We start from the raw sequence: 27,532 nt of genomic DNA, 5'->3' as shown, positions 1-27,532 counted from the left end.
CGATTCAGGAATGCCTCCCATCCGAGGGGACAGCCACAGACCCGGGCGCAGGCAGGGTCCTCCCTTTGTTGCCGCACCCCGGGCTGCGCGGGGGCCCACGCGGGCTCAGGGCGGGGACCGATCCGCAGGCGAGGGAGGGAGGTGTCGGCAGCCCGCCCCGCTCCAGGGGTGCGCTCCAGTCCCTGGGGCGTCCCGGCCCGTCCGCCCCGCGTACTCACTCCCATTCCTTCCTCCTGGCCTGGGGGGTGCTGTGGACTTTGTGCGCCTGGTGGGCCAAGATGACATCCCGGTGGTCCACCACGCCGCCGCGCCGCTTCAGCGGGGGGGCCTGGCAGCCGCCGCTCATCCGGGGGGCCCGCGCGTCCTGCGGGGCGCTGGCGGGGCGCCCCGAGCCGCCGTCGTGCAGGGCGTCATAGCTGCGCGGAGAGAACATGGGGTCCGGGACCCGGGAGGCCTTCCACATCCATGGGCCTCGCTCAGAACTCGCAGGGGCTTCGGCCTCCAGCACAGCGCGCGGCTAGAGGAGAGAGCAGAGAGCGGGCGGAGGGTGAGCGCCGGGCCGGGAGGAAGGGCGCCCGGGACGGGGACGGCCACTCACGCGGCCCCCGGGCCGGCCAGCGGGGTTTAGCATCTCCCTGGCAACTGCGGCCGGGAAGCGGCTTCTCGGGAGCTGCCCGGCAACCGCCGCTCGCTGATGGAGGGACGCACCCCGGAGGGCGCGACGCTGGATGCGCTCAGCGCCTCAGTGTTCCCGCTCTGCGCAATGGGTCATCGGGAGACCGCCCGCTCCCTCTCCTCGGGCCCCTGAGTCCTGTGGGCTCCACAGGGCGACTCAGAAAACTGAAATCCACGTGGGACGTGGCCATCTGTCCAGTGAGCCTGCTCTTCGCCACCTGGCTGGGTTTTGGGGAAAAGGGACGGGGTTCCCGACACTCACACATGTACGGTGGAGACTCAGTACCGGAGAGCGCTCCGAGGAACTCAGGCTCCCGGGCTCTTGCTCTCCATTTTCCTTTACTTATTCACTCAACAAACACTAGGTGAGCAGTCACTGTGTAAGAGCCCTTGCTGGGAGCTGGGGACACAGCCCAGAATGAGACAAATCTCCTCCTGTCGTGGAACAGACGTTCTACCGGGGAAACAGATGTATGATGAATATAATAAGCATACTATAGAGATGAGAGGCTAAAAGTGTGGTGGAAGTTAATCTGGAAAGGTGTATTTGTTTGCTGGAGCCATAATAGAGTACCACAGACTGGGTGGCTCGAGGCACAGAAATTTATTTCCCCACAATTCTGGAGGCTTTCAAGTCCAAGATCAAGGTGCTGGCAGGATTGATTTCTTTTGAGCCCTCTCTCTCTGGCTTGTACAGGGCTTTCTTTATCCTGTGCCTCCACAAGATCTTTCCTCTGTGCAAGTCTGTGTCTTAATCTCTTCTTACAAGGACACCAGTCATACTGGACTAGAGCCCACCTGTATGACCTAATTTTATTTTAATTACTTCTCTAAAGGTCCTGTCTCCAAATACGGTCACATTCTGATGTATTGGGGGTTAGCATTTCAATATATGAAAGGGGGGGACACACAATTGAATCCATAATAAAGGGTGACAGGAAGTGTTGGGTGGGCTGGTTATTGTATTAAATAGGGGGTCAGAGAGGCACCAGGGTGGCTCAGTTGGTTAATCATCTGCCTTCAGCTCGGGTGATGATCTCAGGGTCCTGGGGTCTGAGCCCCGCATCGGGTTCCCTGCACAGTGGGATGCGTGCTTCTCCCTCTGCCTCTCCCCACACTCGTGCTCTTTCTCTCTCTCTCAAATGAATAATCGTTTTTAAAAATAAATAATCTTTTTATTTTTTAAAGAAATATTTATTTATTTTTATTTATGATAGACACAGAGAGAAAGAGAGAGGCAGAGACACAGGAGGAGGGAGAAGCAGGCTCCATGCCGAGAGCCCAACGTGGGACTCGATCCCAGGACTCCAGGATCGTGCCCTGGCCAAAGGCAGGCGCCAAACCACTGAGCCACCCAGGGATCCCTAAAAATAAATAATCTTTTTAAATAAACAAGTAGGGGTCAGAGATGGCCTCACTGAGAGAATGACAGGTGAACGAGCAGAGGTTCTAAGGAGGTGATGCAGGAGTCATGTGGGTATCTGAGGGAAGAATGTTCTAGGCAGAGAGAAGAGCAGGTGCAAAGGTTCTGAGGCAGGGCTGTGTGTGACTTGCTCAAGGAATAATGCAGAAGTCTTAACAGCTGTGAGTGATTGAGGAAAGAGTAGAGGAGATGAGGGTAGGGAGGTGATGAGGCACAGCTTATGAGACTTTGAGGACCATGGAGATGACTCTGCTTGTTTCCATCTGGACTGAGCTAGTCCATGGCTTTCAGAATGCACACCTCACTCAACAGCATATTTTCAATCTCAAACTTATTTTCCCCACCTGGAAAGTCCCCACCACTAGCCTCTCTGCATCTGTCTGAGAAAAGCAAACCCACTGGAAGGCTACCATGGATGAAATAGGGTTAAGAGGCTGAATCTCACGTACAAATGCTGTATAAGTCACCTCAACACCTAGAGGTGTTGGAGATGGGTTCAGGCCACCTCTGGATTGCAAATAAATAAATAAATAAATAAATAAATAAATAAATAAATAAATAAATAAAACAATAAAACAGGTGTGGGAATGGAAGTTTATCTCCCCCCAAACCCCATTTCCTCTCGCCCTGCTAGAAGCATCCAAAGAGCTCTCCCAGCCCCTCCTAAGCAGATCAATTCACGTTCAGTTTAAAGACAGCAGTTACTCTCTGGTCTTTTCCAAATCTCTTAACTGATGGAGTTTAGTAGATCTACCCATCATGATGCCTTTAAGCTTCAATCCCTGCTCATGAAATCTTACTCTAAAACATCTACAATCGTGCATTTACAAAGCCTTTTTTTCCCTACATGCATTCCCCTTGCATTGAAAGAAAAAAATCTGTTGTTCCTTTTATAAGCACCCACACACGGAAGGCATTTTCCTTTCCATTTTACAGAAATAAAGCTGAGGACAGAAGGTGAATCCTAGTGCCTTGCTACGGGGCTCCATTCCTGCCTGCAGGAGTCGCCCCTCTCCGCCAAAAAAAAAAAAAAAAAAAAAATATATATATATATATATATATATATATATATATATATATATATAGTCTGCGTCAGTATTTAAAAAAAAAAAAAGAATCCTGCTTACAGACTGGATGTCCTGTATAGTATCTATCACTTAGCTAAAACCCTAGAGACCAGGCACAGTTGGAAGCACCTTAATGGAGAAAATTCTCCACACCCACAGAAGGTGTATTTGGATCCGGGAAGGTGGGAGGAGGATCAGGAAAGATGAAACCTAAAGCAAACACCCCAGGTGACCTCTTCGGAGACATCCACCTGCTTGTCCCACAGCCCCAAGACAGGATGCTCCATTCCCCACCCCTCCCTACAGCACATGCTCTGGGTCACCCCACTTCCCACCCTGTGGGTTTCCTGGTTTACTCTGATGCCCAAACCGCAGAGTAGTCACTCCTGGCCTCCACTCTGTGCGTCAGATGCATCATTAGGTCCCAACCACTCACTCACCTCCAAAATATATCCTGAATCCGATCACTTCTGACCACTGCATGCCCCTCCCCCACCACAAGGCTCACCTGGACTCTCACAGCTGCCTCTCCCGGGTCAGTGGGCTTCCCTGCTCCCACTGCCAACTCCCACCATGCCCTTTGCTGTGGAGTCGGTGGGTCTTTCTGAAAGTCTGCAGTCAACAGTTCCACAGTTACAGGAATAAAAGCCACACCCTATTATCCCCTCTCCCTGACCTCATCCCTTTCTCTTCTCCTCCTTGCCCTCTTAGCTCCAGACTCAAGGGCCTCCTCACCATTTCCGGTCTCTGCTGAGCTCACTCCACCTCCACACCTGCTGTTCCTGCTTCCTAGAATGCTGTTCCCCTCATCTTTGATGGGCCAGCTCCCTTTCATCATGCAGGGCTATGGGCAGGTGCAGGCGCTCCCCATCACATCCTCCAATGCGGGCTTCCTCATGGGGCTGGTCACTCTCTGGGACTGGTGCTCATCATGTGCAGCCTCAGATAACATCTGCCTCCCCCAGAGGAAGTCAGCGCCACGTGGGCAAGGATCTTGATCTGTCTCATTGCTGTTGGGTCCCTGTCACCTTAAATATTTCTTGCTTGAATGAATGAATAAACTCAGGAACGGGTCTACCCAAGAAAACATCAGCAAGCACCTTGCAATGGCCTGGGGTCCCGGACTTCTCCTAAGTAGGGAAGGGATGAAGGATGGTGGGAAAGAAGATGCCAGGTCCTACCCCAGCACACGATCAGCTCACCGTGTGGTCCTCAGCAAATTACTGAACCCTCCACGTCTGTTTCCTCCTGCACAACGTGGAGGTGGTGATAAGTACCACAGAGAACCATCGTGAGCGATCAGTGAGCTAACCTGTGGGAAGGCAGCATCCTGAGCACAGCGCTGGGCCAGGAAAGTGCTTGGTCAACACTGGGTCTCATGTTGATATTGTGGCAGGCAGGCAGAGCCTGGCAGCAGTGGGGATGGGGGACAGCTGCTCTAGCAACACCATCCCGTGTGCTCTGCAGAGCGCTTCCAACGGAGCCCCAGCTGTCCCATGTGTACACATGAGAAACAAACACATCCCCAGCCAACAGGCTCTTCCCAGCCAGGTGTCCGTCCCTGGCACCTGCTGGGCCCCATGACCAGGTGTGCTGTTCCGTGTCTCTGTTTGCCCAACCACAGCACAGAAGAAATGGCAAAGCATGTGGGGTTTGCTTCCCCCAGAAGCAGCCAGGTTCCATGAACAGACGGTGCAAAGAGAAGACAATGGGGAAAAGCAAATAGAAGAAAATAAGCCGCATGAAGCCTGAGGCCACAGAGAGCCATATTGTTAATGTGGTAAGAATAGAATTTTACAAAGCACCCAGGTATCGCTGTATCCACAGCTTTCCTTTTTTTTTTTTAATTTTTTATTTATTTATGATAGTCACACACACAGAGAGAGCGAGAGGGGCAGAGACATAGGCAGAGGGAGAAGCAGGCTCCATGCACCGGGAGCCCGACGTGGGATTCGATCCTGGGTCTCCAGGATCGCGCCCTGGGCCAAAGGCAGGCACCAAACCACTGCGCCACCCAGGGATCCCTCCACAGCTTTCCTGAATCCAAATTGAAGCCACACCTGAGATGGGGGACTGACCCCTTACTGCCATGCCTGGACCAGCCTGGGTTTCCATGGCAACCAGATGGTGCCTGGAGATGCCGTGATTAATATAGGCTGGTACTGGAGCTCTGAGAAAGGTGTAGGGAGGGAGAGGACTGCAGGGAAGCCTGGGGGCCTTCTGTGACCCCCTGCATGTGGACAGGGACATTTATACAGCTGTCCTGGGCACCGGGCTTCACCACCTATGAACGAAATAAGGGCTAATTACTGGTAAAGCAGGTTTATCTCCACTGAAAATTAGTAAAAGTATGGCAACAAAGCAAAAAAGCAAAAAGAGAACATTCTCTAAAACTTCTCAGGCTCATCATACACACTGGAAAGACACACGATGCTCCTAGAGAGAGAGCATGAGAACTCAAAAATGCCTCGAGGTCCTTCATTCAGGAAATAAAAGTAAAGCCAGGTAGAGGCCAGAATGTAACCCTACAAGACTTGAATTTATTCACTAGTGTGGGTGGATGTCTTCCTCTACCCACCCCCTCCCCACTGGGAAGAAAATTGAAAAGGTTAAAACAGCAGTTCGACTCCTGACTATATAGCTACCAAAAGTCATGTTCATAAAGATCCAACTAGAAGCAACCCAAAGGTCCATCAACAAGAAAATGGGAAACAAACTGTGAAATATCCATATGAGGGAATACTACGCAGCAATGAAAAAGAATGTGCAGGGCACCTGCATGGCTCAGTTGGTTAAGTGTCTGCCTTCAGCTCAGGTCATGATCGCAGGGTTCTGGGATTGAGCCCCAAGTTGGGCTCAAAAACAGGCAAAATGATTCTACAGTAATGAGAATCAGAAGAATGCTGTTGACCTTCAGTTGAGGAGCTGCTGATTGGGATGGAACACAAGGGAGCTTACTGGTGAGATTTCCAGATAAAATACAGGATGCCTAGTTGCATGGGATATACTTACCTTAAAAAGCTACTCACTGTTTATCTGAAATTCAATTTTAACTAGGTGTTCGCTATATTTTTTAATTTTCTTAACCTGGCAACCCACTGGGGGGATGGAAATTCCTTGACTCTTGACCTGGGTGATGGTGAGGACATTGTATATATGTGTGTGTAAAATTCATTTGAGCACTGCGTGTTTTTTACAGCATATAAAATATTTTTAAAGTTGAAATAATCATAGGAAATTCATTCAGAAGGATTAGACCTGCCTTACCTATCGACAACTAAGTTTTGAGTTGGGCAGGAAAAGAGCCACATATCAGGTAAGTCCCAGAGGAGGTGGGAAATCTACTCCCTTGTGTTACAGATAAGACTGTAGTTGAGTGAGATGCAGTGGCTCATGGCTCACCCAAGTTCCCAGAGCATGGAGGAGACAAGCCAGTGATATGAATCCAAGTTTCTTGGGACTCCCAAGATCTCTCTCTGAGGTCCAACCTAGAGTCTGGCACTGAGCTATTTTCTTGCAAGGGCCACTTCTCCTGAAACATAAACAATCTGTGGGAGTTGGTATTGTCCCCCATGATCTTGAGGCATGGTATGGAGGAAGAGAGTCATCTGCTGGCCAGGAACACCCTCCCAGGATTGTGCATGCTTAACTGCCATCCATTTGGAGGCCTATCTGTCATAGCAGCATGCTGTATCTGCTGAGTCACCTTGGGCTGCCATCACAAATCAGAGATTGAGTGGCTTAAGCAACAGAAATTTATTTTCTCATGGTTCTAGAAGATGGAAGTCTAAGACCAGCATGGTCAGTTTCTGGTGAGAACTCTCTTCCTGGCTTGCAGATGGTCACTTTCTTGCTGTGTCCTCACATGGAAGAGACAGCAAGAGCAAGCCCTCCAGTGTCTCCTCGTATAAGGACACTAATCCCATCATGAGAGCCCCATCCTGGTGACCGCATCTAACTCCCAAAGGCTAATCTCCAAAAGCCATCATACTGGGGGTTAGGGCTTCAACATATGAATCTGGGGGACACAACTCAGTCCACAGTGTTCCCTAACTAATACATTACTTGACAGAAGCAACATCGGTTCCATTTAACGAATGCTTTCCTTGTGTTTTGGAAGCTTCGAATTCAAGTGGAATACACACAAGTGTGCAGTCCTGTCAAGAACACCAAAGTGTTCATTAAAAAGAGAGCTTTTTAGAGGGGCACCTGGGTGACTCAGTTGGTTAAGTGTCCAACTGTTGATATCGGCTCAAGTCATGATCTCAGTGTCCTGGGATCGAGCCCTAGGTTGGGGCTCCACACTCAGTGGGGAGTTGGCTTGAGATTGTCTCTCTCCCTCTCCCTCTGCCCTCCCCCCTCTCATTCTCTCTCTCTCTCTCTCTCAAGTAAATAAATAAATCTTTTTTAAAAAGAGAGAGAGATAAGCACCTGAGTGGTTCAGTTAGGTAAGCATTAGTCTTCAGCTCAGCTCATGATCCAGGGTTCTGGGATCAAGCTTCATGTCGGGCTCCCAGTTCAGCGGGGAGCCTGCTTCTTCCTCTCCCTCTGCACTTCACGCTGGCACGTGCACTCCATCTCTCAAATAAATAAATAAAATCTCTTTTAAAAAGAGGGAGAAAAAAATAAATAAATAAAAAATAAAAAGAGGGAGAGCTAAGAAATAACATCTCCACATGAAATCACTCCCGCCACCTCTTCTCTCTTGTTCTTTCTCAGCCTTTACTTTCTTCTGCTTGTTTGAAGCTCTCCCAGGCAGTTTTGCTCCTTCCTGTCTTGTCTGTGTGCTTAAACCTTGGTCAATAAAGCATCTTAATCTCGCCCTGGACAAAGATGGGTTGCTAAGACCCATAGAAATGGTATCCCCTCCAGAGTTCTAGGCCAACGAGTGTGAAATTCAGCAGACCGTGGCTTCTAACAGCCAGGATGACGATAATCCAAATGTCATTTTTAACCGACCTTCAAACGCATTTGTCGCCTTCCGGATGATGTTTTATTTGGCTGATAGTAAAAGTGATTTCCGAGCCCTGAACAAACAATCTCCAGAGCAGGTAGCCAGGTATGGGGCGAGTGTCAAGGCTCTGCCCCAGAAGTAAAAACTTACAAGAGGGAGGAACAAAAGCAAAAATCAATAAATGGGACGGCGTCAAACTAAAAAGCTTCAGTTCAGCAAAGGAAACCATCAGCAAGATGAAAAGGCAACTTACTGAGTGGAAGAAAATGTCTGCAAATTATAGACCTGATAAAAAGTCAGCGTTCAAAATCTACAAAGAACTCCTACAACTCAGTATCCAGAACAAAAAAAACAATGAATGGGCAGAGGAACTAAATAGCCATTTTCCAAAGAAGACCTCCAAATGGCCAAGTACGTAAACAGGTGCCAAACGTCACTAATCATCAGGGAAATGCAAATCAAAACCACACTGAGATATTCACACCTATTAGGATGGTTATTATCAAAAGGACAGGAATGACAAGTGCTGGCCAGGGTGTAAGGAAAAGGCAGCTCTCTGCACTGTTGGTGGGAGTGAGAATTGGTAACAAGCAAACAAATCCAAATGTCCACTCACAGATAAATGGATAAACAAAACGTGGTATATACGGACAATGGACTATCATTCAGCCCTTAAAAAAGGAGATTCGGGACACCTGGTGGCTCAGTGGTTGAATGTCTGCCTTTGGCTCAGGTCCTGATCCTGGCATCCTGGGATCGAGTCCCACATCGGGCTCCTTGCAGGGCACCTGCTTCTCCTTCTGCCTATGTCTCTGTGTGTCTCTCATGAATAAATAAATTAAATTAAAATTTTAAAAAGGAAAGAGATTCTTTTTTTTTCTTTTTAAGTAATCTCTATACCAATGGGACTCGAACCTACAACTACAAGTACAAAAGTCCCACGCTCACCAACTAAGCCAGCCAGGTGCCCCCAAAAGGAAGGAGATTCTCACACCTTCTACAACACACATGAAGCTTGAGGACTTCATGTTAAGTGAAATAAGCCAGTCACAAAAGGACAAATCCTGTCTGGTTCCGTTTGCATGAGGTCTGTAGAGGAGTCAAATGCATAGAGGCAGAAAGTAGGATGGTGGGACCCAGGGGCTGGGGAGGAAGTTGGGGATGGTGAGTCTGTGTTTCATGGGGACAGAGTTTCAGTTTGAGATGAGAAAGTTCTGGAGACGGATGGTGGGGATGCTTGCACGACAGCGTGAGTGTACTTAATGCCACTGAAAAACAGGCTAAAGTGGTAAATTTTATAGTATGCGTAATCGCTAAAAATTTCTAAATGTGTTAAAAGAAAATCAAAGAGGTGATCCAAAAACACCCACGCATCTTAACGAAGATACTTACATATTCCCAGTGGCCCCAGTGTATCAGCCTTGCCTCCCCTCCTGACACCCACTTATTGAGGATATGCTAAGCCCAGATGAATACAAAGGGTACCCAATTCAGACAGTGGGGACCCATCCCACACCCCACCTTGGCACAGAGATGCAAAGAGCAAGGTGACATGAAAACTAAAGCCAGGGCAAGCAAGAACTCTCATTGCTTGGGGCAAAACTCCAGAATTGCCCCAAATACAGGAGAACAGAGCAGAATAAAATGCCAGGCCAGATGGCAGAGGACGAAGGCTAGGCTGAGACCAGCCCGCCAACACGGCCCTGAGCGCGGCTGCAAAGTTCCATCCCCTGGTGAGAAGACGCCACCACGCAGCTGCTGTCCATTTTCACCTGCTTTCTCCCTCACTGATCACAGCACAGCCAAGACACTGGGATCCCTGGATTTCAGGGGCAGCCCCAGGACATTGGCTGGGAGTGAGGAGGGAGAGAGGAGTGGAGACCCCTGGTGCAGGCCGCTGGGCAGGATCCATGTGAGCCACTGAATCTCAAGCTGAATTCTTTCTTCCAGCTTCATTCAGATCATTCCTTCATGATCCTCCCATCATTCTTTCATTCACTTATTTATTCATTCACTCACACAGCAGTATTTGTTGAGCACCTACTGTGTACCCAGCACTGTTCTAGATGCTGGAAACCCAGCAGTGAACAAAAGAGACTCAAGTCCCTGTCCTCATGGAGCTGACACTCCAGTGGGGGAGAAAGACAAGAAAAAGATAAACAAGTAAAATATGCAGAATGTCAAATGGAAAAAAGAAACCAGGAAAGGAGAAAGGAAGGGGGAGTGCTATGTCATTTAGAGAAGGTGGCCAGAAGAGGCCCCAGGGAGGAAGAAGCATTGGAATAAAGACCTGAAAGAGGGGAGGGGGAAGTCATGAGGGTGTTGGGTGGAGAAAAGCTTTCCAGGCTGAAGGAAGAGCAGATGCAAAAGCCCTGTGGCCGCAGCTTGCCTGATGTGTTCAAGGAACAGCAAGGAAGTCTGTGTGGCTGGAGTGGAGTGCGTGAGGATGAATGGAAGGGGGTGACGACAGGGAAGTGATGGGGACAAAGAGTGCAGGGCCCTGTGGATCATCCAAAGGACTTCAGCTTTGCCAAATGAGATTGGGAGCCATGCAGGGTTCTAAGCAGAGAAGGGAGATGCCCAGACTCGGGTGTTCACAGGGACCCTCTAGGCATTGAATTTGCAAGAAATTCAAAATGTAGTGGAATTCATCACCCCAACCACCGTGGGGGCCCCCCTTCCCTTCTTTCACCCCACATTCTACTCATCATCAAGGCTAGTGATTCCGCCTTGTACTTCCTCTCCCACTAGCCATGGTCCAGGCCCTCCATTGCCCACTCATTCTCTCTCTCTCTCTCTCTCTCTCTCTCACCCTTCTTTTCCCCTACAAACTTGCTTAAATCTATCTGTGCTAGAAAGTCTAAAAATAAAAAGGACAGGAGCAACTGGGTGGCTCAGTCTGTTAAGCGTCTGCCTTCTGCTTGGGTTGTGATCCCAGGGTCCTGGAATAAAGCTCACCTTCCAGCTCCCTGCTCAGGGGGGAGCCTGACTCTTCCTCTCCCTGTGCCCCCATGCTGGCTTTCTCTCTCTCTCTCTCTCTCTCTCTCTTTCAAATAAATAAATAAAAGATCCTTAAAAAAATAAAAGTAAGAAAGGACAGACTGTCGGGGGTGGGGGAGGGATTTCTCCTAGGGGAGAGTGTTCCTATACTGTTGCTTCTCGAACTAAACCATCCTGCATTTGCTCTCTGCAATGTGCTCAGGCAGGAGTAGGTGGGTACTTTTGCCTACTCTCCACATCTTTGGATTCTTTTCCCTCACTATGTGTATTTGACCTCTCAAGGGAAGAGTTTCACTGTCCCCATCACTCATCCTGCCCCTTTGGCCAGTAATTAGCTGTGTGTGGTATCAACATGTTAATATGTGATGATAGTAATTCATTATGACAGTGATTATTAGTGCTGATGTGCTTTCTTCGCTCAACAAATATTTATTGAAAGCCAACTGGGTGCCACTGTGATTCAGCCATTGTGTGTCTTGGGATCTTAAAATTCTCAAGAAATTGTCTAGAAACTGTCTCCCCTAAGGCTGAAAGAAATTTTAGCAATGGTTCTTGCTGGAGAGAAATAACTAGATACAAAAGTTGGAGCCACAGTAGAAAAAGGTGAGTAGCCCTCACATCCAGTCTTAAAAAAATGTTTAAAGACCAAGCCCCCCTACACTTTGTTCTTGGTGACTAAGAATCAACGTGCAAATTAGTAGATCCAGTGATACGGTTCTGTTATTTCCATCTAACCTGCATAATTTAGGACAGGGATAGGTGGATCATGTGATAGGGAAGAGGGAAATGAAAGCTACAAGAAGGAGGAGGAGGAGGAGGAGGAGGAGGAGGAGAGAAAGAAGGCAGACCAAAGACTACCCATTGTATTTACCATTTACTTTTTAAAAATATCTTATTTTTAAGTAATCTCTACATTCATTGTGAGGCTCAAACTCACAACCCCAAGATGAAGAGTCATATGCTCCACCAACGGAGCCAGCCAGGGGCCCCTGTATGATCCCATTTGTATGAAGTATGGGAGCACTGGGAGACCCACAGAAACAGAACACAGATTGGCAGTTGCCAGGGATGGGAGACAGAGTGACTGCTTCATTAGTAGGGAACTTCCCTTTAGGGTGATGGAAATATTCTGGAACTAGACAAAGGAGATGGTAGCACAACATTGTGAATGTACTAAATACCATTAAAGTACACACTTTAAGGGGCACCTGGCTGGATCAGCTGGTGGAGCCTGTGACTCTTGATCTCAGGGTTGTGAGTTCAAGACCCATGTTGGGCGTAAAGCTGATTTAAAAACTAAATTTTCCCAAAAAAGTATGCACTTTAAAATGGCTAAAATGGTAAATTGTGCATTATGTGTATTTTATAATTTAAAAGAAAGTTAGAAATTGAACCTACCCCCTCACTCTGGAGAGTAATTTTAAAAGTAGCCAATTTATCAAAAGTCTAATGTCCTTGTCCTTTCCTTTAAAACTCAGTGTCACTATACCCAGTGACATACCATTTTCATAAAATACTGTAACTTTTTTTATTAAAAAAAAAAACAGAAACAAATCTTAAAAGAAAGCCAGTGAGTTTAAAAAGAAAAAAAATTTGCTTATTAAAAAAGTAGCTAAGGGAGCAACTGGGTGCTCAATCTGTTGAACATCTGCCTTTGGCTCAGGTCATGATCTCAGCACCCTGGGATCATCAAGCCAACCTCAGGCTCCCCGCTGAGCAAGGAGGCAGCTTCTCCATCTCCTCCCTGCTGCTCCTAGGCTGCCCAGGATGCGTTCAAATGCAGATTCTAACTCAGCAGAGCTGGGTGGCACCTGAGACTTTGCATTCCTAGAGGGTGCTGCTGGCCCAAGGTCTGCAATTTGAGGAAAAGGTCTGGGGACCCTGATGAGTGCCTAAGTCAGTCAGCCTCCTCTGCCAGACTGGCTTGGCCTTGCCAGAGGGGGTAAAACAACCCAAGAGCCAGTTGCTTGTCACAATGAAGACAGAGAGGATTGAAAGATCCTAGAATAGAATCTCCCCTCACTTGCCTCAGGTCATTAGGGCCCTCTGGTCCTGTAAGCTAACATTTCAAAAAGAATAATAAAATAAATAAGTAAAAACCTCTGCCGGGGTTTTTGATGCCTCAGAACTGCACGGGGCATTACTTTGCAGGTCATTTTTGCAACACTTTGTTCAATGTCAAATCCACCCTCCCTCTCTGGACCCCGGGTCCTGATCTTTCTGTTTATTTATTGGGGTGGGGGCAGAGAGAACCTCAGACACACAATATAGCATGGAGTTAAATCCCTTTTACTAAACCCCTCCAAGAGGAAGGATGATATTTGCCCCCAAGTGACATCTTTAGGCTTCTCTGCAAATCTCTGGAGGAAAACAAAATATCAACAGGGATAAACTCAGCTACTCAAGACGTCTGGAGTTCCCGGGGCCTTCCTGCAGCCTGGATTTGGGGTGTCCTATGGCTTAGAGGCCAAGTGGGAAGAGAGGGGCCAGCATCAATCACAGCTTCCCAGGCTCCCTCCATCTCCCGCCCCCCACAAGAGGCCTAAGACAGTCCCTGAAAGAGTCTGCGTGGGAAACGGCCAGGATGCTCTGAAGTCGTGGACTCTGAACGGGACGTGGGCCGGAGCCGGATCCTTAGCGCAGACGCACCCCCAGGACCCTGGCTCGGAGCTAAGGAGCGAGGGGGCGCAGGTGCGCGCTCCTCCTCCTTCCGGGTTCGGCCCCAGCGAGGCTGTCGCCTGGGGAGAGGTGCTCTGTCCTACCGTTTGCATCCTATTCTGGTTCCTTCTCGTGGTCAGGCTCCCAGAAGCAGGAGCCCCCAGCCCCTACCCCCAGAAGGCAGGAGCCCAGCCGCCCACTCCCTCTCCCGCCCCCTCGGGTCGCCGCGGCACGTGTCCTGTGAGGCTGTCGCTGTGGCAGCTAGAGCAGGAGGGAAGGGAGAGAGATCCCGCTGCCAGTCTTTCTCACTTCTCGAGGAACAAAACCACCCCGAGAGTCAACTGTGTCCAAAAGAAAAGGGAGGGGTTGGTCTGGAGGGGTGACAAGCGCTGTCGCTGCTTGTCATTTGGTGCAAGGGGGGGGGATATTAAATATTAAACGAAGCAAGCGGTTTCCTAAGACGATGTAATTATTCTCAACAGCCTAAACTCCATCTGCCATCTCCCGTTTTCCAACGCGTTCACGCAGCCTTGAGCACAGAAACCCAGGCCGGGCTACACCGGCATAGGCAACTTTTGTCTGGGGGGCGAGGAACCCCCAAAGACAGAAGCGATGGGGGAGGGGAGGCGCGCGTGATCCCGAGCCCTGCCCCCCTCGTCCAGCCTACCTGGGTCTCAAAGCACAGAGAGGCTAATGTAGCCTGGGGTGCAGGAGGGGTGGGGGCCCAGGACCTGAAAAAGTAAGACTTGGCTTAGATCAGAAACTAATCGCTGGGGAAATAGCAGGAGCCCAGGGCAGGTGGCAAAGACAGGAGATGCTACAAGGGGGCTAAGTGCCGTTGAAAGAAAATGGATTTTTAAGAAACAGGTATGCGCTGGAAAGGAGGGGTCTGCTCCCCCACCTCCCGCGCAGAGAAACTATTCAGAAAGGTGAAGCATGTTTTTAAGACAGAAATAAGTAAAATCTGGATATACACTGTCTCCTCCAACCACCACCACCCCACTCCACCCCCCCAAAAAAATACGTTCACAGGAAGGGGATGAAGGAGGTCAGCTCGTTTCCTTCCACCTTTGCAGACGGGGGTGATGTTGCAGCAAGGAGATAAGGATTAGACTCCCCGCAGGACCAGGACCGGGCCCCAGCATCCCCAGCTCTGGAAGACCCGCTCACTCACCTGTATCGCATGGGCTCCGGGGCTCGGGCGGTGCGGCTAGTGGGCAGCGCAGCGGGTCCTCCAGCTGTCCTGAGGGTCCCACCTCGCCAGCGCCTGAGGAGCCGAGCCAGCTGAAGCCCACGCACCCATTGCCCATCCAATGGAACGAAGAAGACGAGAGGGAAGGGGGGACGCCAGGAGCAGCCGTGTTCTGAGCTGAGGGCTCCCCACAAAGGCAGGCGCCAAGCCGGGCTGCTGTGCCAGCTGCCAGGGGGAGAAAGAGAAGGAGGAGGAGGTTTCCCTGATTCTGGGAGGCGGGAGGGGAGAACCGACAGCTCATCAGCCACCGATCATTTCCAGCAAAGTGCTCCACGGGGACCCAGCACGGGGAGGCACACCCAGCCAAGGACGTGCCCCCACCCCCACTGCTCCTTGGAGGGGAAAATTATTTTCTCGCTCTTTTCTCCGAGCCCCTTAGCACCGCTCACGGCGACCTCCCAGCAATGGGTAGGACCCTAGTTTCTAGAAGGAGGTTGTTTAGCCTCCAGTCCACTTCCTTTCAGACGGGCTTCTCTGAAGGAGCAAAGATGCTAACAAGAGGGCTCTCCCTCTTTTACTTGGGGGGTCGGGGGAGGGGGCGTGTAGAACAGGCGTGAGGCAGCAGGGTTTGTGGAATCACGCTTAGAATTTAACTGTCTCCCCTCCGCCAATTGCAACCTGAATTATTGATGTCCTTACAAAAAAAAAAAAAAATCACTGGAAGACAGCTGCTAACCCCCTCCCTGAGTCTTTTCCGTTCATTCCCCAAACAGCTTCCCCTTATCCACCTCCCATCTCTCCTTAGCCCGAGGGGTTGTATTATTTGAACAGAAAAGCAAAAAGAAGGAAAACAGCCTTTTCAAGCAAAAAAAAAAAAAAAAGGCAATTGATTGCAAGTTCAGGGGTTTGTCTGCCACAGGCAAAGATTTAGGTTCTAAAAACTGAGGCGACCCTCCCGAGATTCTATTTAAAGGGGGCCTCCTCCTAACAGTGAGAGTGATGTTTTTCTTCTAAGAGGCTTCTGGGGGCACCAAGGGGCCCCATATTTTTCCCCCCGAGGTGAAGTCAAAGTCAGGATATGTACCTTACTAGGGAAAGTGGCATTGTTTTGCTTTGTTTTGTTAATTGAGGTCTAATTGACATAGAACGTTATATCGGTTTCAGAAGGGAAACATAATGATTTGATATTTGTAGACACTGTGAAATGATCACCACCTATATCTAAGAAAGTGGCATGGTTTAGGCAGGGAGAATTTGGGCTGGGTGTTAGGGAGTCCTAAGGAATTCATGTTTGATTTTAAAAATCTGTTTCATCGTGTTATTTTTTTACATCCTTCTTTATGAGAGATTCATATTGAAATATTTACGTGTGAGGTGATAGGATGTTTCCAGGAAACAACCAAAACATCCACCAAGGGACAAATGGATAAACGCAATGTGGTACATCCATATAATGGAATATTATTCAGCTGCAAAAAAAAGAAAGAAAGAAAAGAAAAAGAAAAAGAAAAAGAAAAAGAAAAGAAAAAGAATGAAAAGCTGACATCTACTATACGGTGGATGAACTCTTAAAATACGATGGTCAGGGAGAGAAGCCAGACACCAAAAGGTCACATAGTATATGATCCCATTTATATGAAACATCCAGATTAGGCAAATCCATAGAGATGGTAAGTAAATTCCTTCCTAGTTGCCAAGAAAAAAGAACGCCGGGGATGGAGAATGACCATAATGGATTCAAGGTTTCTTTTGGAGGGGATGAAAGTGTTCTGAAACTAGACAGAGGGGGTGGTTGTATAGCATTGTCAGTGTACTAAACTTCACAGATTTGTTCACTTTAAAATGGTTAATTTGGGGATCCCTGGGTGGCGCAGCGGTTTGGTGCCTGCCTTTGGCCCAGGGCGCGATCCTGGAGACCCGGGATCGAATCCCACGTTGGGCTCCCAGTGCATGGAGCCTGCTTCTCCCTCTGCCTGTGTCTCTGCCTCTCTCTCTCTCTCTCTCTCTCTCTCTCTCTGTGTGTGTGTGTGACTATCATAAATAAAAAAAAATTTAAAAAAAATAAAAATAAAATAGTTAATTTTATGTAATATGAATTTCCAAAAAAATCTCCAATAAAAAAGGGAGGGAAAGATAAACACAAAGAGCAGAATGATGCTGAAGAAGCTGCTGATGAGGACAGGGAGCCCATTGTTTTTCATTGTCATCTCTCTGCATTATGCACGCTTGACATTTTCTTTTCTTTTTTCATTTTTAATTTAAATTCAATTTGCCAACATATGGTATAACACCCAGTTCTCATCACATCACGTGCCCTCCTTAATGCCCTTTACCCAGTTACCCCATCCCCCGACCCCCCTCTCCTTCTGCAGCCCTTTGTTTGTTTGCCAGAGTCAGGAATTTCTCATGGTTTGTCTTCCTCTCTGATTTTTGTCCCACTTGGTTTCCTCTTCTTCCCTTTGGTCCCTTTTACTATTTCTTATATTCTACATATGAGTAAAACCATATGATAATTATCTTTCTCCAGTTGACTCATTTCACTCAACATAATACCCTCCAGTTCCATCCACATTGATGTAAATGTAGGTATTCATCCTTTCTGATGGCTGAGTAATATTCCAGTGTATATATACACCACCTCTTCTTTATCCATTCATCTATCAAAGAATATCTCAGCTCCTCCCTCAGTTTGGCTATTGTGGACATTGTTGATATGAACATTGGGGTGTGGGTGTCCCGTCATTTCACTACATCTGTATCTTTGGGGTAAATACCTACCAGTGCAATTGCTGGGTCATAGGGTAGCTCTATTTTTTAATTCTTGAGAAACCTCTACATTGTTTTCCAGAGTGGCTGCATTCCCACCAACAGTGTAAGAGGGTTTCCTTTTCTCCACATCCTCACCAACACTTGTTATTTCCTGTCTTGTTAATTTTAGCCATTCTCACCAGTGTGAAGTGGTATCTCATTGTGGTTTTGATTTGTATTTCCCTGATGGCAAGTGATGTGGAGCATTTATTCATGTGCTTGTTGGCCATGTGTAGGTCTCCTTTGGAGAAATGTCTGTTCATGTCTTCTGTTCATTTCTTGACTGGATTGTTTGGTTTTTGGGTGTTGAGTTTGATAAGTTCTTTACAGATCTTGGATACTAACCCTTTATCTGATATGTCATATGCAAATATCTTCCCCCATTCTTGCCTTGTTGACTGTTTCCTTTGCTGTGCAGATGCTTTTTATCCTGATTAAGTCCCAATAGTTTATTATTGCTTTTGTTTCCCTTGCTTTTGGAGACATGTCTAGCCAGAAGCTGCTACAGCCGAGGTCACAGAGGTTGCTGCCTGTGTTCTCCACTTGGATTTTGATGGATCCCTGTCTCACATTTAGGTCTTTCATCCATTTTGAGTTTATCTTTGTGTATGGTATAAGAGAATGGTCCAGTTTCACTCTTCTGCATGTGGCTGTCCAATTTCCCCAGCACCATTTATTGATGAAACTGTCTTTTTTCCACTAGATATTCTTCCTGCTCTGTTGAAGATTAGTTGGCCATAGAATTGAGGGTCCATTTCTGGGTCCTCTATTCTGTTCCATTTACATTTTCACTTTTAAAGAGATGAGGGTGGGATGGAATAGGAAGAAAGCAGCCCCTCCCCCAAAAGAAAGAAAGAAAGCAGCCCATGGTGGTGGTTTGGACCAATAGAAGGAGGTGGGGGGGGCTCCCCTGTGGGTGAGTGCAGCCCCCAATTCAGCAGCTAGGTGAGTCCCTAGCCTGCAAAGTGAAAGCAGAAGCCCTGGGATCCCATGGTCTGGAATAGCAAATGGATCCCGTTCCACCTTGCCAGTGCATCACCTCAGATAACCTCAGTCTCCTCATCAGTGAAATAGGGCTAATCCTTCTTACCTTCCGGGGATTTTGTGGGAATTATACGAAATCACACTGAAAAGTGGGGAAAAGAATATTTGTGAGACACCTGGTGGCTCAGCGGTTGAGCCTCTGCCTTTGGCTCAGAGCGTGATCCCGTGGTCTGGGATCCAGTCCCGCATCAGGCTCCCTGCATGTACCCTATTTCTCCCTCTGCCTCTGTCTTTGCCTCTCTCTCTCTCTCTCTCTCTCTCTATCTCTGTCTCTCATGAATAAATAAATAAAATCAAAGAAACAAATAAATAAATATTAAAATTAAAAAAGAATATTTGCTTCTGTGCATACTAAAACCATCTCTGGAAAGAGGCATGAGAACTAATTATGGGGTCTCTACTGGGGGTGGGGACCCTGCCCAAGAGGACAGGTAGGGGTGGCTTTCCCTGCTTACCTTTTTATATTTAGGGGATTTTGAAACTTGTGAGTATAGTACAGATTAAAACATTAAATCAAAAATGAGATCATGGATGTCAAAAGACAGCACATTATCTCTATAAAGGACCAGATAAATACGTTAGGCTTTGTCAATCATAATGGCCTCTGTGACACATACTCAATTCCACCTGTAGAAGCACCACCATAGTGTATAAATAAATGGGCATGGCTGTGTAGTAATAAAACTTTATTTATAAAGACTGGTTACAGACTGAATTTGGCCCCACGGGCTGTAGGTTGCTGACTTGTGACGTATGGAAATTCCTTAGCTTCTGCCACACATCAGGTGCTTTTCTTAATTCCAGGCTTTGCCACTGGTAGGCTGTGTGGCCTTGGGCAATTCACGGAAGATTCCATTGCCTCCTGTTCAAAACTAGGAGAATAATACTCGAGGGGAGTTGTTTTGAGTATATACTGAGACATCCAATACTAAAGTGCACTGTGTAGTCTAAAAAGCTGTGCAATGTAAGATATTATTATTGTTATGCCGGAAGCCATACGTCTGTGCAATTAGCATTGAATTTTCCTATTTTTAAATCACACAACTTGTATGAGTCACATCATGATGAACATAAATAGCCATCCTGGTTTCCTTTAAAGTCCTTTGAAAATGTCAAAAAGTTCTGCTTTTTCCCTTATGCCAATGAGACCATCCTGAGTCAACCTTCTTTTAAACTTGTGTGTCTCTTACAAGAGTTGGTGACCATGAATAGATTGAACAATTGGCCCCAATTATTCACTCCCTCCTGTATCCCTATCTTGGCCATGTTCTCATGGGTGGACGTTGGACTTGCTTTGATCAACAGCACGTGGGTGGAAGCAGCAATGAACCAGTTGCAAGCCTGAGTCCTACCAGGCCTCAAGTCCTCCCACCTGCCCTCTAGCATCTCTGTTCCGGCTGTGACAACAACTGTCCCAGGAGGAGGATGAAAGATGCATGGAGCAGAGTCATCCAACTGAATCCTACTCAGATTAGCAAACTCTGGCTGACTCACAGGTGCAAGGGTATATATGACCACTGCTTTAAGCTACTGAACTTTGGGGTGTTTATAATGCAACATAATTCTAACAATCCACTGATTCACTGACCCAGAGAAGAAGACACAACTTGTGAAACCAAGCAGAACCAGATTGAATTCAAAATAAAAAGAGAATGAAATCAGCCCAGTAGTCAAATTCTGGGCACCTTCTCCACAATTCCAATTAGTTTTCTAATTCTGTTCACAAAAATGATGCCTGAAGAGAAACATTTCAAAAGGCAAGATGAGGGATGCCTGGGTGGCTCAGTGGTTGGGAGGTCTGCCTTTGGCCCAGGGCATGATCCTGGAGTCCCAGGATCGAGTCCTGCATTGGGATCCCTGCATGGAGCCTGCTTTTCTCTCTGCCTGTGTCTCTGCCTTTCTCTCTTTCATGAATAAATCAAAAAAAAAAAAAAAAGGCAAGATGATCTGCTGATCCAATCAAGAAACTGGGAGGACAGTGGTTTGCTGGACCAGTAAGAGTATACAAAATGCTCCTTCACTTACCTCCCCCTGGATTGGCTGCCCCTGATGGCAAGGAAGACCAGGACATGTGGATTTTGGTGAATCAACTCAGCAGTCTCTGCCACAATGATTTTAAGTGTGACAAGATCACCTAATCATGCCTCTGGGAAAAGGGAGATGTTACCAAATGTGCTTCCCCCTTCTCTCCTCACTGAACTTTTCAGTAAAAAAACGAGGCCTCAGGAACTTCACACTTGCTGTTCCCTCTGTCTGGAATTCCCTTCCCTCAGATAGTCCCCTGGCTGACTTTGTTACTTTGTTCAGGTCTCTGTTGAAATGTCACTCATTCAGAGAGGTCATTTCTATTTCCTCTATCTGAAAAACCATCCCCAGTCACTCTCTACCCCCTTACCTTGTTTCCCTCTTTTGTCCTTTCTTTCATGCATCAACCATTGTGTAATACTATATTTATTATATTTTATAGCTATCTGTTTATGCTTAGTCTTCCCTGACCAGAAAGCAAACTCCATCTCATTCATAGATGCACTTCCAGCACACACAGCTGTTTGTGGCACACAGTGGGTACTCAACAAATATTTGCTGAATGAATAACTGAGTGAGTGAATGGATGAATAAAATGAGCTCCTCTAAAATGTCGATTAAACAAGCGAATGAGCCCAATGAATGCCTTCCTTTGTTCTCCGTCTCTTTAAATAACAAAAAAAAATTTCCTCTCCTTCCTCCTCAAGGCAAGGAAAAGGGGGTTTGCTAAGTGAAGATAAAGTTTGTTTCTGAGGGAAGATGAGAATGAAGAATGCGTAATTTCTAAGAGGAAGGAGAAGATGATGTAAAGCTCTCTCTAGGACCAGGATCCGTGCAAACTGTAGCTCATGTGGGACAGAGAAGGACATCTCAGGCTTTTGAACTAAGACGTATTCCTCAGTACAGCTAGGTTATGCTGTGATAACAAACATCTCCAAAGTCTCAGTGACCAAAATGGTAGAAGTGCATTTTCACTCATATAAAATACCCTGCACAGTATACTCTGTCCCATATCATTGTTGTTTGAGCTCCCAGATTGTTGAAGCTCCCACAATCCAAAACAATGTTGGTTACTTTAGCAATGAAGAGGGACATGGAGAATTGTGCCCTGGCTCTTAAATGCTCCCTCCTAGAAATGACTCTGACTCACTTCACTTCTGCTCATTTCTCATTGGTCAAAGCAAACCAGATGACCACACTCAACTTTAAGAGCATAGACGACGAGAGTAGTCCTCCTCTGTGTATCAGTTAGCTCTTGCTGTGTAGCAAACCACCCCATGATTAGTGGTTTAGAACAACAAAAGATTTATTGTTCGTTACAATTTTTTTAAGATTTTGTTTATTTATTCATGAGAGACAGAGAGACAGACAGAGAGAGAGAGAGAGGCAGAAACACAAGCAGAAAGGGAGTGAAGAAAGGTCACACACACACAAAAAAAAAGAAAGAAAGAAAGAAAGAAAGAAAGAAAGAAAGAAAGAAAGAAAGAAAGAAAGAAAGAAAGAAACAGGCAGAGGGAGAAGCAGGCTCCATGCAGGGAAGCCCGCTGGGACTCAATCCCGGGTGTCCAGGACCACACCCTGCGCTGAAGGCGGCACTAAGCTACCCGGGCTGCCCTCGTCACAATTTTTTTAGGTTAATTTAGTAGTTCATCTGATCGTGGCCAAGTCAGTTGATTTCTACAGTCTGCTAGTGGTTTGGCTTGGGCTGAGTCATCTACTATGTCTTTATTCATGTCTAGTGGTTGACATGTCTGGTGGCTGGGTTCTTAGCTGGGAAAACTCATCTCTGCTCCATGTGGTATCTCATCCTTCAGTAGCCTAACCCAATTTTTTACATGGTGGCACAAGAGTTGTAAGAAAGCAAGAACGGAAGCTGTAAGTCCTCTTGAGGCCTAGAGTCAAAATTCTCATGCCATCATTTTTCCATAGTCTATTGTTCGCAGCATGCCACACACATGACCCAACCCATTCTTTCATAGGCATAAGGAAATAGGCTCCACTTCATGATGGGAAAATGTGCAAATAAGGTGTGGCCATTAGCATTCACTATAGTCTGGAAGTAGAGAATAAGCAGATATTCAGAATGGCAATAATGTATCACTCACAAAATGATCATGTGCTACTCCAACCAATTACTTCATAACCACTGTTTTGAGATCTCCATTCCAGAATATGAGTCAAGTGGAATCAAGAGACAGAAAAGGAAGAGATTGGCATCACATCAGGTCTGCTGCATACTGCTACAGTAGTCCCCAGATTTGTGCAGTGCACAACCTGTATAACTAATACATGATAGCCAGCCAGTATCCCCTCTCCCCATTCTTTTACCCACCTCCAGAAAAGTGTGAGAGTGTGAGTGCATGGCTCTGAGCCTAGAATTGTCAAAATTCCTGCATTAAGAGCTTTCATGGCCTGGGCCAAAAACAATATATCAGATGTTTGGGCTTCCTTTCACCTTTACCTGACCTCTTCTTTGTCTCTGTCTCTGTCACTGTCTCTGCCTCTCTGTTTCTGTCTCTCTCTCCGGTATTTCTATTTCTGGCCCATCCTACCAACTAAACATTCAGCTGGTTCTTTTCTCTTTTTTTGAAGATTTTATTTATTTATTCATGAAAGACACAGAGAGGCAGAGACACAGGCAGAGGGAGAAGCAGGATCACTGTGGGGAGCCTCATGTGGGACTCCTTCCCAGGACCCCGGGATCATGACCTGAGCCAAAGGCAGATGTTCAACCACTGAGCCACCCAAGTGTCCCCATCCAGCTAGTTCTTGTGGTAGGTCAGACCCATGTGATTATGCTGAATATCCAAGTGCCCCCAAATCCTGTCTCAAGGGAACATCTAGACTCAGATTTCAAGTAAGAGTTTGTCTCTTCAAAGAAGACAAGATCAGTCACTCCTTCTTTTTATATTTCCTCCTCAGGACTTGAGAAAGTAGGAGGAGAGAAGCTCATTGAGCTCAGATGGGGTGTGAGACTCCAAAGTCCCATGTATAATTTAAAGCCACTAGGAGAGCCCATTCACTCTGGACTTTAGCCAAAGAACACTCAAGAGTAATGTCAAAACAAAAGAACAAAAATAAAGCAGAACACCTGAATATCAAAAAGTCCTATTTCCTCAAGCTAGTCTCCTGACACCAAGTTTGCTGAAGCCTGAGAAGATGTCTGAACTTTCTCCCATCTCTCACTCATGTTTCATTTGAGGCTCCAGAATAGCTGGGCTGGATGATGTAGCCCATTCACATCTCACTGGCAGGCTGGTTAGTCTAGAGTTCTTAGCTGGGACAGCTCATCTCTGCTCCATGTGGTATTTCATCTTCCAGTAGACCAGCCCTATAGATTAGCCCTACATATATCCATACACATGTCCATATATACTCCAGAATATATACAACTTTTTTGGTAACTAGGAATAACCTAGAGATTATTCCCCACCTGAACAGCTGAGGCAGACAACTGAGTTGTCTCTCAAATTCCATTCTCTTCATCTTCCACAGTAAAACAGTTTTAGCTGGGCACAAGGCAAAGGACAGCATTTCCCAGTATCCCTTGCAATTAGGTGTGGCTAAGTTCTTGCCAATAGAACATGAGCAGAAATTATGTATATGACTACCAGGTTACCGACTTAAAAAAGAATCCACTTGTCCTCAACTTTCTCTCTTTCCATATTCCTCTGGGCTATGTATCATAGACATAGTGATGACCAGCTTCAATTATACACAGGAGGACAATACCCTGGGTGATGATAGAACCACAAAATGGAAGGAAGCTGGGTCTTGGATGATCTCAAAGGAGCAGAACCATCTACTCATCCAAGACATCTACTTACCTTCAAGCTGTTACATGAAAAAGAAATAGCTTTTTTTAATTTAAATTCAATTAATTAACATATAGTGTATTATTAGTTTCAGGGGTAGAGTTCAGTGATTCATCAGTTGCATATAACACCCAGTGCTCATTACATCAAGTGGCCCATCACCCAGTTACCCCATCCTTCCACCCACCTCCCCCTCCAGTGACCCTCAGTTTGTTCCCTATAGTTAAAAGTCTCTCTTTGTTTGTCTCCTCTCTGATTTCATCTTATTTTATTTTTCTCTCCCTTCCTCTATGATCCTCTGTTCTGTTTCTTAAATTCCACATATGAATGAAACCATATGATAATTGTCTTTCTCTGATTGACTTATTTTGCATAGCACTATACTCTCTAGTTCTATCCACATCGCTGCAAATGCTAAGATTTCTTACTTTTTTTTTTTGATGGCTATAAAAAGAAATTTATATCTAGAATGACCACTGTATTTTGGCTGTCTTTGTTACAGTAGCTTGACCTGTGTGCTATTACAACACATATTGTCCATAATTATTCTCCTTAATATCTACCCCTAAAGCATAGTGGTATGAATATTTTGACTTTTTGCCCTGTTAAATGTTTCTGTACCATTGTTTGTGGATACTAAACTTTTGTTTCAATGCCAGTATGCCCTATATATACTATGACCATATGTTTCTGAGTCAAATATTGAAATACAGACTTATCTGTAGAAACAATGGGGGCGGCAAAAATCTGAGCATGGCATCTGCAGTCCTCCTCAATGCCAATCTCAGTCCTCATTCTGCCTCGTGCTAGTATTCAGGCTAACTTACCTCTCTGGCTCTTAGTGGACTCTGCTATAAAATGTGGATGATAATAATGCCTAACATGAAAAGTTATGATAAAGATTAAATCCAAAATGCAGATTGAGGGGCTTGCCTAGGTGGCTCAGTCAGTTGGGTGGCCAACTCTTGATTTGGCTCAGGTCATAATCTCAGGGTCCTGGGATCAAGCCTTGTATCAGGCTTTGTGCTCTGCATAGAGTCTGCTTGTCCCGCTCCCTCTGCTTGTCCCTCTGCTCATGCTCACTCTCTCTCAAATAAATAAATATCTTTTTTTAATGCAGATTGAAAACATAATATGGGACTAGAACAACAGCAAGCATGCATTATATGTTAGCTTCTGCTACCATCATCACCATCATCATCATCATCATCTCATCATCATCATCATCATCATCTCTTTCTTCTTTAACCAATTCTCAATTGCCAGTTCATCATCAGTTACTTTCTGAATCCCTGTAATTTGGGTCATTTTTCTCAGCAGTCTGCTTGACCTGTTTTGGTTTGTTGTTGTTGGGTTTTTTTTTTGTTTTTTGTTTTTTGTTTTTTCCTTCTCCGGCCACCAAAAGAAACATACAAAATGTAAAATTAGATTTTTCAAGAAATCCCCAATAACACTTAAGGCCTGTTCAACCTACACATGTACATCCATTGTGACATCTGATTTAGAGCCAACCCTCCTGAGAGAGAAGAGCGATTACTACACTATTTATATTCTCCTGATCATATTTCTCTCGGTCAAAAGAGCAGACAGCTGGCCAAACTTATAATGCTCTCCAGGGTGGCAGAGGTCTCTCTCAGCCCGACAGCTGAAGCTGCACACATACAGCAGTGATGGGACATATAACACCATCCACCATTGCCACAGTGAATGCCTCTGCCATCTGCCCAGACAAGAGAATTGCCGCTTATCTATCCTGGGCAGAGTCCAATGGCAGGTAACAGTGAGGGAAGGGCAATTAGGAGAGACAAAAGCAAAAAACAAAAATGTGAGATAAAAGATCTTCTTCATTCTCTGCCTGCACGAGCCATCATTTAAACCAAGTAAGGGCACACAGTGATGTTTTCAAATTCTGACATTGAACTTGTCTATGTGTAGACCCCCTCTCTGCCACTTCCTACTTCCATGATTTTTTCAGCTGATGTTTTAGTTTGCTAGGACATCCAGAACACAATACCACAAACTGGATGACTTAACCAACAAAAATGTATTCACTCACCGTATTGGAGGCTAGAAGTCCAAAGTCAAGGTGTCACCTGGGTTGGTTCCTTGCAAGGGCTGTGCGGGAGAGATCTGCTCCAGGCCTCTCACCTTGGCCTGCAGATGGCAGCCTTCATGCTCACATGGTGTCCTCTCTAAAACTTCCCCCTTTTTTATAAGGACACTGGTCGTATTGGATTAGGGCCCATCTTAATTACTTCATTTTAACTAATCACATCTGCAGTGACCCCATTTCCAAATAGGGTCACTTTCTAAGGTACTGAGAGTTAGGACTTCCATATATATGAATTTGGAGGGGTGCCATACGATCAATGTGTTTCCCCAAAATTCATTTACTGAAAGCCTAACCCCAAGGTGATGGCATTAGAAGATGAGTTCTTTCAGAGGTGATGAGGTTCTGAAAAAGGCCCTCATGAATAGGAGCAGTGCTCTTATAAAGGAGATCTCAGAGAAAGAAAGCTTTCTCAGCGCTTCTGCCATATGAGGCCACAGCAAGAAGACAGCATCTACAGACCAGGAAGCCGGCCTTCACTACACACTGAATCTGCCTGTGCCTTGATCTTGGACTTCGCAGCCTCCAGAACTGTGGGAAGTAAAGGTCGGCGGCAGTCTGTATACTCTGTGATAGCAACCCCAACAGACTAAGACGGGGAGACACAGTTCAACCCATAAGCGTTGCTCAGTGTGAGCCTCAGCTTCCTCCTTATAAAATAGGTTGAGAATCTCAAATGGGCTAATCATCTCAATGAAATGATTATAAAATAGGTAAGCACGAAGGTACCTGGGTGGCTCAGTCGGTTTAGCGCCCAACTC

This window comes from Nyctereutes procyonoides, unplaced genomic scaffold, assembly GCF_905146905.1.
Source record: "Nyctereutes procyonoides isolate TBG_1078 unplaced genomic scaffold, NYPRO_anot_genome, whole genome shotgun sequence".
Classification (NCBI taxonomy): Eukaryota; Metazoa; Chordata; class Mammalia; order Carnivora; family Canidae; genus Nyctereutes; species Nyctereutes procyonoides.
Note: the sequence above shows the minus strand (reverse complement) of the source record.